At 39.7% G+C, this 13,165-nt stretch overlaps 1 protein-coding gene across 1 annotated transcript in view; it reads right to left on the bottom strand.

Annotated features, from left to right (window-relative positions):
- glis3 (GLIS family zinc finger 3) overlaps positions 1–8,954 on the bottom strand; it is a 36,751-nt gene extending 27,797 nt beyond the window's left edge. The window contains exon 1 of the mRNA XM_024380782.2: positions 8,606–8,954. The gene's annotated coding sequence lies outside the window, so the exon portion shown is untranslated. The remainder of the gene's footprint in view (positions 1–8,605) is intronic.
- Positions 8,955–13,165: the final 4,211 nt, after the last annotated feature.

Raw genomic sequence — 13,165 nt, forward strand, 5'->3', positions numbered from 1 at the left:
ATGGTCCCCAGATCCTCAAAGAGTTCTACAGCTGCACCATCGAGAGCAACCAGAATGGTTGCATCACCGCCTGGTATGGCAACTGCTCGGCATCTGACCGTAAGGAGCTACAGAGGGTAGTGCGAACGGCCCATAACATCACTGGGCCAAGCTTCCTGCCATCCAGTACCTATATATCACGATAACAACACCCACCTGTAGCACACGTTCCAGCAGGTATATCTCACTGATCATCCCCAAAGCCAACACCCCATTTGGCCTCCTTTCCTTCAAGTTCTCTGCTGCCAACTGGAACCAATTGCAAAAATCGCTGAAGTTGGAGACTTTTATTTCCCTCACCAATTTTAAACATCAACTATCTGAGCAGCTAACCGATCGCTGCAGCTGTACATAGTCCATCTGTAAATACCCACCCAATCTATCTCCCTCATCCCCATACTGTTTTTATTTTATTTACTTTTCTGCTCTTTTGCACACCAGTATCTCTACTTGCACATCATCATCTGCTCATTTATCACTCCAGTGTTCATCTGCTAAATTGTAACTATTCGCTCCTATGGCCTATTTATTTTCTACTGTCTCATTGATTTGTTTATTGTGTTATTGGCTTGTTTATTGTTTACTCCATGTGTAACTCATGTTGTTGTCTGTGTCACACTGCTTTGCTTGATCTTGGCCAGATCGCAATTGTAAATGAGAACTTGTTCTCAACTGGGGTACCTGGTTAAATAAAGGTGAAACAAATAAATAAATAAATAATAATAATAATAGGCGGTGTCAGAGGAAAGCCCATAATATTATCAGAGACTCCAGTCACCCAAGTCATAGACTGTTTTCTCTGCTACCACACGGCAAGCACTACCGGAGCGCTAAGTCTAGGACCAAAAGACTCCTTAAAACAGCTTCTACCCACAAGCCATAAGACTGCTGAACAATTAATTAAATGGCCACCGGACTATTACATTGACACCACCCCCCTCTCCATTTGTTTATACATGTTGCTACTTGCTGTTTATTGTCTATGCATAGTCACTTCACCCCTACTTACATGTACAAATTACCTCAACTACCTGTACCCCCGCACACTGACTTGGTATCAGTACCCCCTGTATAGCCTCGTTATTGTTATGTTAATGTATTACTTTTATTTATTTTTGTGAGAAAAAAAATTCTTTAGTTTATTTGTTAAATATTTTCTTAACTCTTCTTGAACTGCACTGTTGGTTAAGGGGTTGTAAGTAAGTATTTCACGGTAAGGTACACTCGATTGGCCCGACTAACCGGTGCCTGTATATAGCCTCGCTACTGTATATAGCCTCGCTACTGTATATAGCCTCGCTACTGTTATTTTTCACTGTTTGTAATGCTGTTTTTTATTTCTTTACTTATCTATTGTTCACCTAATACCTATTTTTTACTTAAAAATTGCACTGTTGGTTAGGGCCTGTAATCAAGCATTTCAGGTCTACACCTGTTGTCTTCGGTGCACGTGACAAATAAACTTTGATTTGATTTGACAAATAAACTTTGATTTGGTTAGCTAGCTAGCGAATTTCCTCCAGCCTTCTATCAAATGTCACATCCTGCTCTCTGATACTGCGGATATTGGAAAAATTACTCATATTTCATATTTCCATTATGGATAACATGCTAAGTGTAGCTACAGCTTTCAACAACAGTGTCGCCCTGAATTCTGCTGGTGCTGGTATCATGCAGCTCTTACTGGTTGATGCCGAGTGGGAAGAATATTTTGAAAGTGTTTTAGTCTGCTGTGATTAATCATCACCCATATGCAGGTAAGAGTTCCCTGTGAAACAGCTTGCTAGCTTCATGTGCATACTTCATTAGCTAGCTCAACACAGTGTCATAAAGTTGTTTTTGTTGCTAGCTACCCACTGGGCACAAACTGGTTGAATCAATGTAATTTGTCAACATATTGCGATGTGGAATCTACGTGGAAAACAGTGGAGGCTGCTGAGGGGAGAACGGCTCATGATAATGGCTGGAATGAAGTGAATGGAATGGCATTAAACAATGTGTTTAATGTATTTGATTCCATTCCACCTATTCTGCTCCAGCCGTTACTATGAGCCCGTCCTCCCCAATTAAGGTGCAGCCAACTTCCTGTGGTGGAACATACATTGGATTTGAAAAAAGTTATGAACCTTTGTTAAAACTGTCATTTTGAGGGTAACATTTCAACAAACAAAATATGTTGAATTTGTACAACTGAAACAACGTCAGATCTTCAACATAATAGCCACTATAACAAAAAAAGATAGAGTTGATCTATCTACAGCCATTCCTTCGGTCCTCCATCCAGGATTTTAACCAAGTCCAGCCTTGTTTAGCTTTGACATATTTGTCACTGTCTATTACCAATGTGCTATCGTGATAATGATTGTTGAGAAAATCTCAAGTTAATAGATTCACTGTTGCTATCGAAGTCATTCCAACGGGTAGGCCCAACAAATCAAATCAAATATAACCATCATTTGTCAATCATATATCATCAATGATGACGTTTAGGCCTGTATAGCATTTGGGAAGTCATCAACAGCTAATGTTGCAATTCAACCCAGGGTTCAACTAAAAATAGAAAATACATATAGGCCTACGTTTCAGCTTTGGTTGATTTCAAATGGAATCTACAAGTTAACAATACATATGTTGGATTCATGTCTCCATCTAAACCAAAAATACAATTGAAAGAATAAGATTACATCAAATCAAATTATATTTAAAGTGTATTTAAAGTTAGATTTGATTTAGTCCTGTTGTTGATCAATGTATTTACCAAATATTACCCAATTATCCACATTGAAATGAGGTGGTGTGCCCAGTGGCTATTGCTGTGTAACTAAACAGCTGCATACAGGCTACTGCTGAACGATTAAACAAAGTCTTTTTTTCTGAATTTTTCTGAATTTTCTTTACTAATTGACTGAAGTCGGTTCAATTATCTGAATTATATTTCAAAAATGTTTATTCTGTGAGCTCACTTTGCGCTACAGTTCATCGAGAGATAAATCAGATTATGCCTTAACTGTAAGATGTAGTAGGGAGTTATAGTTTCCAACAGGCCAATGTTCATCAATGTTTAGCACAGAAAACGTGATAATTAACTACAATGACCATAATCCATTGCACGGCTACTCGTACAGTCTGTGTTTCTTTTACACTTGCTACACAAGACACAGAAGAATGCGAGATCAAGAGAGGATACATAAAGTATGCCTTATTTACTTTGAACGACTAAAATAGTGATTTTGTCAGACAGCATAGGCAGCAGCTCTATAGAGATGAGATGATGACTTGGAATTAAATAATAAAGTCATCAAATAAAACAAATGTATTATACACAACAACTGAAATATTTTATTAAAGTGAAGTAATGTGGGGCCTCCCGGGTGGCACAGTGGTTAAGGGCGTTGTACTGCAGCGCCAGCTGTGCCACCAGAGACTCTGGGTTCGCGACCGGGAGGGTTTGGCCGGTAGGGATGTCCTTGTCTCATCACCCACCAGCGACTCCTGTGGCGGGAAGGTGCACGGTGTTTCCTCCGACATATTGGTGCGGCTGGCTTCCGGGTTGGATGCGCGCTGTGTTATGAAGCCTTGGTTGGGTTGTGTATCGGAGGACGCATGACTTTCAACCTTCGTCTCTCCTGAGCCCGTACGGGAGTTGTAGCGATGAGACAATTGGATACCACGAAATTGGGGAGAAAAAAGGGGTAAATATAATAATAATAAAGTTAAGTAATGTGTAAGTGATAAGCAGTAATGAACATTCACTACCATCACTTCTATTAATTGTTTTAATCTGTGTTTTTTGTTTTATTTTGTTTTATTCAACCAACATTTATTTTTTAAATGATCAAAACCGAAATCAAAAATCTTTATTATTTTTTAAATAATCGTGCCGAAACTGAACCGACCTCAAAAAGCACTAATAATAAACAAATAATAATAATAACTCATAATGAACACAGCACTAATACAGGTAGCATGCTAGCTAGCTAACTTTAGCTGGCTAGAACTCTAGCTAGCTAATGTTAGATTGTCTAATGTTTATTGTTGATGTACTGAGCCATGCATGACATGATGATAATCTTTGTCATGTTTGTCAGTTGGTCATGTTTAACCATCGAAAATAGCCACTGTGGTGCATATGCTAACCCATGTTAGCCAGGTGATAGGTACATACAGGCTAAGGTTTTCTAGCTAGCTAGCCACAATTAAATAATGGCTAAAAAGCTATCTAGATTGGATAATAGTTTTAGATTTATGTCGTTTTTTGCATTTTCAACTAACTGGCTAGCTAGACGAATATCATTTACATTTAGCTAATTATGAAGTTAAATGTTTGCTAAATAAGTTGTGTCAGCATTGCCATTGTTTGACTGGAAGCAGGTTGACTACAGGGCTTGTTTTTTAGCTGGTGAATTAGTACAGCTGTAGCAGTCAACAGCCAATAACAAGCTATTAGAGTATGAATGTATTTCTGTTTTAACTCTAACCTATTTCCTGGAATTTGTCTTTCAGCATTAGAAGAACCTGCTCTCCTCTGCAAGTACAAGGAGATGAACAAGGGTGAACAAGCAGCACTTTCGGTATTTTGTATTTGTACTTTATGAGCTTATTGCTTGACTTGGGGGTCAGTGAATGTTAGTGCTGGGTTTGTTATTTTTAATACAAGGTTTTAAAATCTTGTCTATTTTAGTCTGCTTTCCTCTTTTTCGGCTTCAAATGTCTGGAGCCTGGTGTTGTTGTAGCCAAGGAGCTTTCATTCAGATGGAACCAGATTTCAGCTGCTTTGCAACGTTGACGTCCTTCCTCCCAGAGATGTGCAAGCATCCCCTGGACTGGACACATCCCGGCAAACATATCTTTTTGAGAATGAAAAGGCCATGAATATTCCATGTCCTGCTCCAAATGGCAGGTCAGAAATAGATTCCTTTGTTCATATCATAACATGACCTGAACCAAAGTCACTCAATGGCAGTGGCGTGTATTCATGGATGCCAAGGGAAGCCGGGCTTCCCCAAAAAATTGACCAAGAAAAAATAAAAATACATAAAATGATTTATCTTTTGTCTCTCTGTGTTTCCTCATTTTCTTTCAATTCGCAACCGGCTGAATGTATCGCACAGGAGAAAGCATTCGAGCGAGTGAAACAGCACCTCTCTGTCTCTCTAAGTGTAGGCCATCTATCTAATGCAGTCTGGTCCAAAACGAGTATGACATTGTTGCCGCCCGTAGCATTGAAGGCAAAGGAAGCCAGCAAGCATTTGGCCTCCCTTGATAAAAAAAATATATAAAAAATTTGCCAATCAGCGTTGATCTAAAATGTAAATGGTCCTGGCGCACCAAAAAAAAGTGTCAAAGGAAGCCAACTTAGATTTTGCCATCACACCTCTATCAAATCCCATTGAGAGCATACATCATTGACAGAGAAACTTGTTGCTTCTCATTGTGTTGTTGTCCTCCGTGGCTAGCTAGCTAATATTGTCCCTTTCCTAAATTAACCATGGATTGAGATGGGATTTGGACTTGTGGTTTTACTTAATTCTCCGTACTGGCCAATGATTATAACGGTGATTCTGATCCAACCATTAATTCATACATTGTTGTGTCCCTGGCCTGAGAGGATGGAAGTTCAATATGTAGCTAAATGTAGAAGGCTCATGTTGACTAGCTAAAGTTGCCCATGAATGGAAGATAGGCCAGCGAGCAAGCATTTTTAGCTAGGTAGCCTAGGACAACAAAAAATAAGTGTGTAGAGTATGACAGAGTGATAGACATGAAAGAGAGGAGGATGGCATTGGTGTTTCTCTACAAGTAAGGTTAGTCAACATGTCAAATCAAAGAAAATGTTATTGGTCACATACACATGGTTAGCAGATGTTATTGCGAGTGTAGCAAAATGCTTGAGCTTCTAGTTCCGACAGTGCAGCAATATCTAACATGTAATCTAGCAATTCCACAAGAACTACCTAATACACACAAATCTACTTGCATGAACGTGCACGCTCACACTCACACTCACACTCACACTCACACTCACACTCACACTCACACTCACACTCACACTCACACACACACACACACACACACAGAAAGCAGAACCATGGACAGCTACAACATATTTAGCTTACTCTGTATCTTTTAGTTGTCACTGTATTAGACTAAGCAGTGGTGATTTGATGGTTTTGAAATGTTGAAGCTGAAATGGTGCTGGAATAGTGCAGACAGCTCCTGTTTTCTTTGTGATTTACGGTAACTCTCTGTGGTTCTAAATCAATAGTTGTTTAGTGGTCCAAAAATGGCGGAAACATTAACTTTCTTGACCATACTGTAGGTCATATACCTGTCTGTTACTGTACATGCAATATGCTTTGTGGACTTCACTGGACAGAGGTTGCTATCTGGTTTTGTGATAAAACAAAGGTGTGGTTGAATTTATTCTGCTACTGTGTCTTCTTATTGTATCAACCTTTAGGCTTATATATCACATTTGCAAGGCATATGAATGAACAGGTTATAGAGAAAACAACGCAATTATCACAACACAATAGTTTGGGGTCACTTAGAAATGTCCTTGTTTTTCAAAGAAAAGCACATTTTTTTGTCCATTAAAAAAAACATAAAATTGATCAGAAATACAATGTAGACATTGTTAATGTTGTAAATGACTATTGTAGCTGGAAACGGCAGATTTTTAATGGAGTATCTACATAGGTGTACAGAGACCCATTATCAGCAACCATCACTCCTGTGTTCCAATGGCACGTTGTCTTAGCTAATCCAAGTTTATCATTTTAAAGGCTAATTGATCATTAGAAAACCCTTTTGCAATTATGTTAGCACAGCTTAAAACTTTTGTTCTGATTAAAGAAGCAATACAACTGGCATTCTTTAGACTAGTTGAGTATCTGGAGCATCAGCATTTGTGGGTTCGATTAATGGCTCAGAATGGCCAGAAACACAGAACTTTCTTCTGAAACTTGTCAGTCCATTCTTGTTCTGAGAAATTAAGGCTATTCCATGCCAGAAATTGCCAAGAAACTGAAGATCTCGTACAATACTGTGTACTACTCCCTTCACAGAAGAGTTGCAAAGAAAACGCCATATCTCAGACTGGCCAATAAAAAGAGAAGATTATGATGGTCAAAAGAACACAGACACTGGACAGAGAAACACTGCCTAGAAGGCCAGCATCCCTAAGCCTCTTCACTGTTGTGGGTACTATTTAATGAGGCTGCCAGTTTAGGATTTGTGAGATGTCGGTTTCTCAAACTAGACACTCTAATGTACTTGTCCTCTTGCTCAGTTGTGCACCGGGGCCGCCCACTCCTCTTTCTATTCTGGTTAGTGCCAGTTTGCGCTGTTCTGTGAAGGGAGTAGTACACAGAGGTGTACGAGATCTTCAGTTTCTTAGCAATTTCTCGCATGGAATAGCCTTCATTTCTCAGAACAAGAATAGACTGACAAGTTTCAAAAGAAAGTTATTTGCTTCTGGCCATTTTTTTCTTTCAAAAACAAGGACATTTCTAAGTGACCCCAAACTTTTGCACGGTTGTGTGGGTTCTAATACTGCTTTTTTGAAGGGTGGTGGGGGTTCTTGGCTTCCCCAGTGATTTTACCCACGCACCACTACTGCTCAAAAGGATCTTATGATATGTGTTTGGGTGTTTTAAGTTGTTCCTTCTTGTAAACTAGCACCTGAAGTTAATCCAATATTGTAATATTTAAATATTTTCTTTGTTTTTTTTAAGCAATGTACCTCACTGCTTTAGCATATGGCCACAGTCACATGGGTTCACATGTGCATTCTTAAAGAGATGGGTGGGTCTAAGGCTTAAGAGTGTTTGAACTATGTTAAATGGGCGTGAACAAAGAGAAGCACTGTAGCTGTTCAATATGAAAGGTTATCTTTATCATACAACAAATAGGCAATTTAATACCGTTAATGTTTTGCCTAATGAGGGAATTAGTGAGATAATGTACAGAATATCTATTTTGGCAATTTGGTGAAAATATTTATTTTCTAAATACATGTTTCCCAAGGATTATGGTAAAGCAAGTGTGTAAATGGCTGCCAAATCTTTGAAAGCCTTTTTCTCCTAAATGGAATTATACATGAATCAACATTTAAAGCAACATTACTTCCCCATGTCTGATCCAACTACAGTGTATGATGTACCATTTTGAAGCGCTGAGTCTGTAACGTTACTTGAATACAATGTGAAAACAAAATGCAAATCCCTTACATTTGATTTAAGCCCCCCACAAATGCACTTTCTGTCTTAAAAACATGACAGGCATATTATAAATCAAATCGTACATGCTTTATCATTAAAAACAACTTTCTACAAGACAGATTGCAGGTTCTATTTACTGTTGGCTACTTTGTTACTAAAGACGAATTGCAATGGCAAGCAATTTGGTAGATTTAGCACAGAGTGAGAACATTTATTTCAAATGTTTGTAGTAGGCCTATCATTGTCAACCCTAACATTAACAGTAAATTAAAGTAAATAAAAAGTTAAAGACAATGTCAAACTTCTATTGAATTGTAAATACTGTCAATTACATGTTTACTCACCTGAAAATTCTTTAGCACTGAAACTATCATCTGTCAAGTAGTAGATTGACAGGTGAAAACTCGAAACAGCTAGGCAATAATGACTTCAGATAATGTATCTAAGTATGATCATTTCTCGGTAGATTGCCAGGTCAAAATTCGAAACGGCAAGGTGATGATGACATCGCTAAGTTATCTAAATAAGGCAGATTTTCGACATCACCACACAGTTAAGGTGAAATTACTGTTCGCGTTTTCGATACATTATTCATATCTATGTTTGAGAAGTTGAGAAGTTGTGATGAAGTTGGTCCCACGCGCTCTTTGCACCCAGTCACTGAGCCTCTTGTTGGTAGGCTACGTATTCGTTTTGGTCATCATCTCCAGCAGGGAGGTGTATCGGTTACCCTTTTGCCCTTGTGTGTGAGCGATGTGATTTCATATTCAAGCAGCCTGGTCTCATATAATAGACGTAACACAGTAAACGCAAATCCGGGACACTCAAATTAGTATGATATGTTATGTTTTGTATAGTTACACATGACAGAACAGGTTACTTAAGGCAAATCTTGCGTGTTCGAATCTCAGCAAGCACATTAGCATTTTAGCTAATTAGCAAATTTGCAACTGCTTACTACTTTTTACCTACTTTGCAACTACTTAGCATGTTAACTAACCCTTCCCCTAACCTTAAAACCCTTTAACCTAACTACTAACACTAACGTCAACCCTAACTTTAACCCTAACCTTAACCCATAGCTAACGTTAGCATTAGCCACCTAGCTAATGTTAGCAACAACAAATTGGAATGCATAACATATAATTTCATTCTAAATGGAGGAAACAGCTCTACATTTACTATGTTATGTCTACCCCTGAGTCCAGGTTGCAGCAAGAGGTAATTATTTAACTCTGCTCTATGCAAATTGAAAATCCAATGGTTTTCAGGTGTTTTACAACTGGTAAAATTATTAACATTTTGCTGAATATTAGGCTATTAGGTTAGTTTTGACGAGTGTGTGTTAGATTTTTTTTTAAGTATAATCTCTGTGTGTGTATGTGTGCGTGTGTGAGAGACACACAGAGAGAGAGAGAGACACAGAGAGAGACACAGAGAGAGAGACAGAGAGAGAGAGACAGAGAGAGAGAGACAGAGAGAGAGAGACAGAGAGAGAGAGAGACAGAGAGACACACAGAGAGAGAGAGAGAGACAGAGAGAGAGAGACACAGAGAGAGAGACAGAGAGAGAGAGAGACAGAGAGAGAGAGACACAGAGAGAGACAGACAGACAGACAGACAGACAGACAGACAGACAGACAGACAGACAGACAGACAGACAGACAGACAGACAGACAGACAGACAGACAGACAGACAGACAGACAGACAGACAGACAGACAGACAGACAGACAGACAGACACAGATAATTATATTATATACCAGTAGGCCTATTTCTGACCATATTTTCACTTGATAGGTATGGCTAGGAAATAGCAGTAGATTGGCAAATTGTTAATGTTAAGGCGAACATGACTTACTTTCGATATAAACTTGTCAGTGTCCCCAGACTTTGAACACTGTTTATTTAGCTACATGGAACTTAATGTTCCCAGTCTACCTGTGTGCTGCTCCATCTCCCCCTTCCCCTCTAACCCCAGTTCAGGCTCCATTGTTACGCACTTTTCTCCTGGCGTCTAAAGTGTTTGCTCTGTGGATCCTGCTCCAAGTTGGCATGGCAACCACAGTGTTTACTCTAGGGTGACTTGAAGGTAGTAGTGCTTGGGAACCTGTAAAGGAGGAATTCTCTGTGCCGGGGCAACACATCCAATAATAATATCAAGAGAAATATAAAAAAGGAGGGACTATACAGCACATTAAATACCAAATAAATGCATTTTATATGTAGGCTGTGTGACAAAAACACTATATTGGGGACATTGAGCATTGACGTATCGGTATGTGGATACCATATAATTAGGAAGTAGAATAGCCTACTAATTTAATACTCATTTTATAGGATCTCTATGGTGGGTACATTCTCTTTTAGCCAAATCAGTGTGATATCAAGGACGTTCTGAGATTCTTAGGTGGGCAGTGATGTATTATGCCTTTTAGGGTCAGTGGGTCTCTGATTACACCTGTTTCAGTGTCAAGACGAATCCCAGCTAAAGTAATGACAGTATTACTAGGAGAAATACATCTTAGATTCTAACTCATATGGCTTTTGACTTGTAATGTTCCATTGTACATTTTAGGCTGTGTATTAGAGTGGAAGTGGGGCAGATTGGTAATTGTGTCAGCTTTCAGCAGGAAGTCAGTATGATGATGACCTCTATTGGAGAGTCGAAGGAAGGCTTGTCCTTAATCCTCAACACACAGGATCCCGCCCATCCCTTTCCCTCTGCTCACTTGCTGTCATTATTAATTCATTCCCCATTCATCATTTAATATTTGATATTTATTGCGTAGTACTGCGTGTAATTTTCATCAGCTCACAGCACGTACATTGTGTCATTTTTGTACTCCTTGTATGTAAAAAGTTATCCCTCTTACCAGCAGGGGGTACTGTTAGTACACCAATGACATGATTTTGGAGTCTAGTACAGTACATTAGTTAAGTGTCCCTTTAGGATAGACTTACAGTACCTTTTACCACATATGCAGCCTGTAGAGGTCAACTAGATGTGATTGGATGTTGTTTACAAGATTATCATGAGGGTTGTATACTTGCAGGGTGTGTTCCTTCAAGGAGCAACCTCCCCCTGGTCCCTCTGTGATTTGGCCTCTCCTTTCCCTTCGCCTGGCTAAGCTAGTCACGGTGGGTTTTCAAATGTCAGAGCGTGGCGGAATATAACAGCAGTAGGACTGGGGGCAGAGCAACAACACAGTCACACAAACAGCCCTCTGACTCCATCTTCACTACAAACACGGATAGAGCGGGAACACCACGATTGGGTTTATGTCCATTGTAGATGGTATTTACTGTTAATGTAAACCTTAGGGTAAAGTCAGCATACAAGAGTGTTCCTTTTCCCCTAAAGATGTTTCTTTCCAACCATTTATTTGTGTATGTATGAGAGAGGAGAGAGAGAGAGAGAGAGAGAGAGAGAGAGAGAGAGAGAGAGAGAGAGAGAGAGAGAGAGAGAGAGAGAGAGAGAGAGAGAGAGAGAGAGAGAGAGAGAGAGAGAGAGAGAGAGAGAGAGAGAGAGAGAGAGAGACCGGGGGAAAGGGGTGGCACCCATCTGGGGAGGGAGTTCCATTTGTATTGGATTAATGCACTTATGGGCTCTCTAATACTCAAATAATCAATGTCCATACTTGATGACAACAGTAGCACTTCCAAAAGCACCAAAACACCTTGTTCATTCATTCTGGTGTCAATGTGAAAGACCATTGGTGATTTTTCTTGAAGTTATATTACTATAATCACTTAGTGTAATGCACATTCCGCTGGAGTGCTGGCTAATTAAGCCACGTTTGATTTGCTAATGACAATACAAGTCAAATACAAGGTTACTGCAGGCTGACTCAACCCTTTTAGTGCAGGAGAGTGAGAGACAGAGGGAGTGTTTGTAGTGATTTAAAGTTATCCATTTCTTTGAATCATCCCTCAAAATCCCAGGGCTTTTATTCAATTACATAAATTACACAGATACATGATCCGTTTTTCCTGGAATGCAAAACAAAACAGAAAAAAAGAAGAGCTACTCCATAGATACTCCAGAGAGCCATTACGGAAAGGATGGATGTTTTGTGCATGTCGGACAACCTGTAACATACAGCAATCTCATGCAATATGTTCATGATTGGCTTTCTGTTGTAAACAGTGTTGTGGGGTGGAGAGGGTATGAATAAGAGCTGGCTCTCTGAGCTGCCCTGGAAACAATGCCTCATCATCACTCTAAAGGCCATAAACTCTCTCTCCTCTCATCTGAAGTATAGATGATGCCGTCCACTGTGAATGCCAATGTAAAGGGGGAGTGTAAAGCCATCCATCCCTCTGCCCTCTGAAGGCAGTCCCTCCCTCACATCCTCCAGACAGGGATGAGCGAGGGAGAGATGGGCCTCTAAATGCCTCTCACTTCCATCCATCAATCTTATTCTACTTCACTAATGACCTTTGCAACAGAATAACCACTAAATGAGGAAAATGAATGGATTGGATTGGACGCAGATATAGACAGCAGCCACCACTCTTTCATTCTTGTCATGTGTTGTTTTTCTGTTCTCACTGTTGTCTTTGAGGACAGGATGACTCTAGTAAAAGACTGCTGACACAACAGCTTGTGTAGGGAAACAACCGTTTCGGGCCAAATGCTTGTTTTTAATTTCAGTAGGCCAGCAGGTTCAGGCCTGAGGGTGTGTGTTGTAAACTCAATTCTCTTTGGATGTTATTAAGAGCACAGTTATTGGACCTCAGATGCGATGCCTCACGCTGGGCATCCTCCACAGCTCTTCTACTCCCTCTGCCAATCGGCCAGGATATCTGGGCCAGCATGTCACCTAAATTAAGGCAAACAGAGGAGGTTTTTTCCCCGTAAAACGTAATGAAAAGCTTCAGGACATTTGTTCTGCTTCAAAA

The sequence above is a fragment of the Oncorhynchus tshawytscha genome, linkage group LG20, assembly GCF_018296145.1.
Source record: "Oncorhynchus tshawytscha isolate Ot180627B linkage group LG20, Otsh_v2.0, whole genome shotgun sequence".
Classification (NCBI taxonomy): domain Eukaryota; kingdom Metazoa; phylum Chordata; class Actinopteri; order Salmoniformes; family Salmonidae; genus Oncorhynchus; species Oncorhynchus tshawytscha.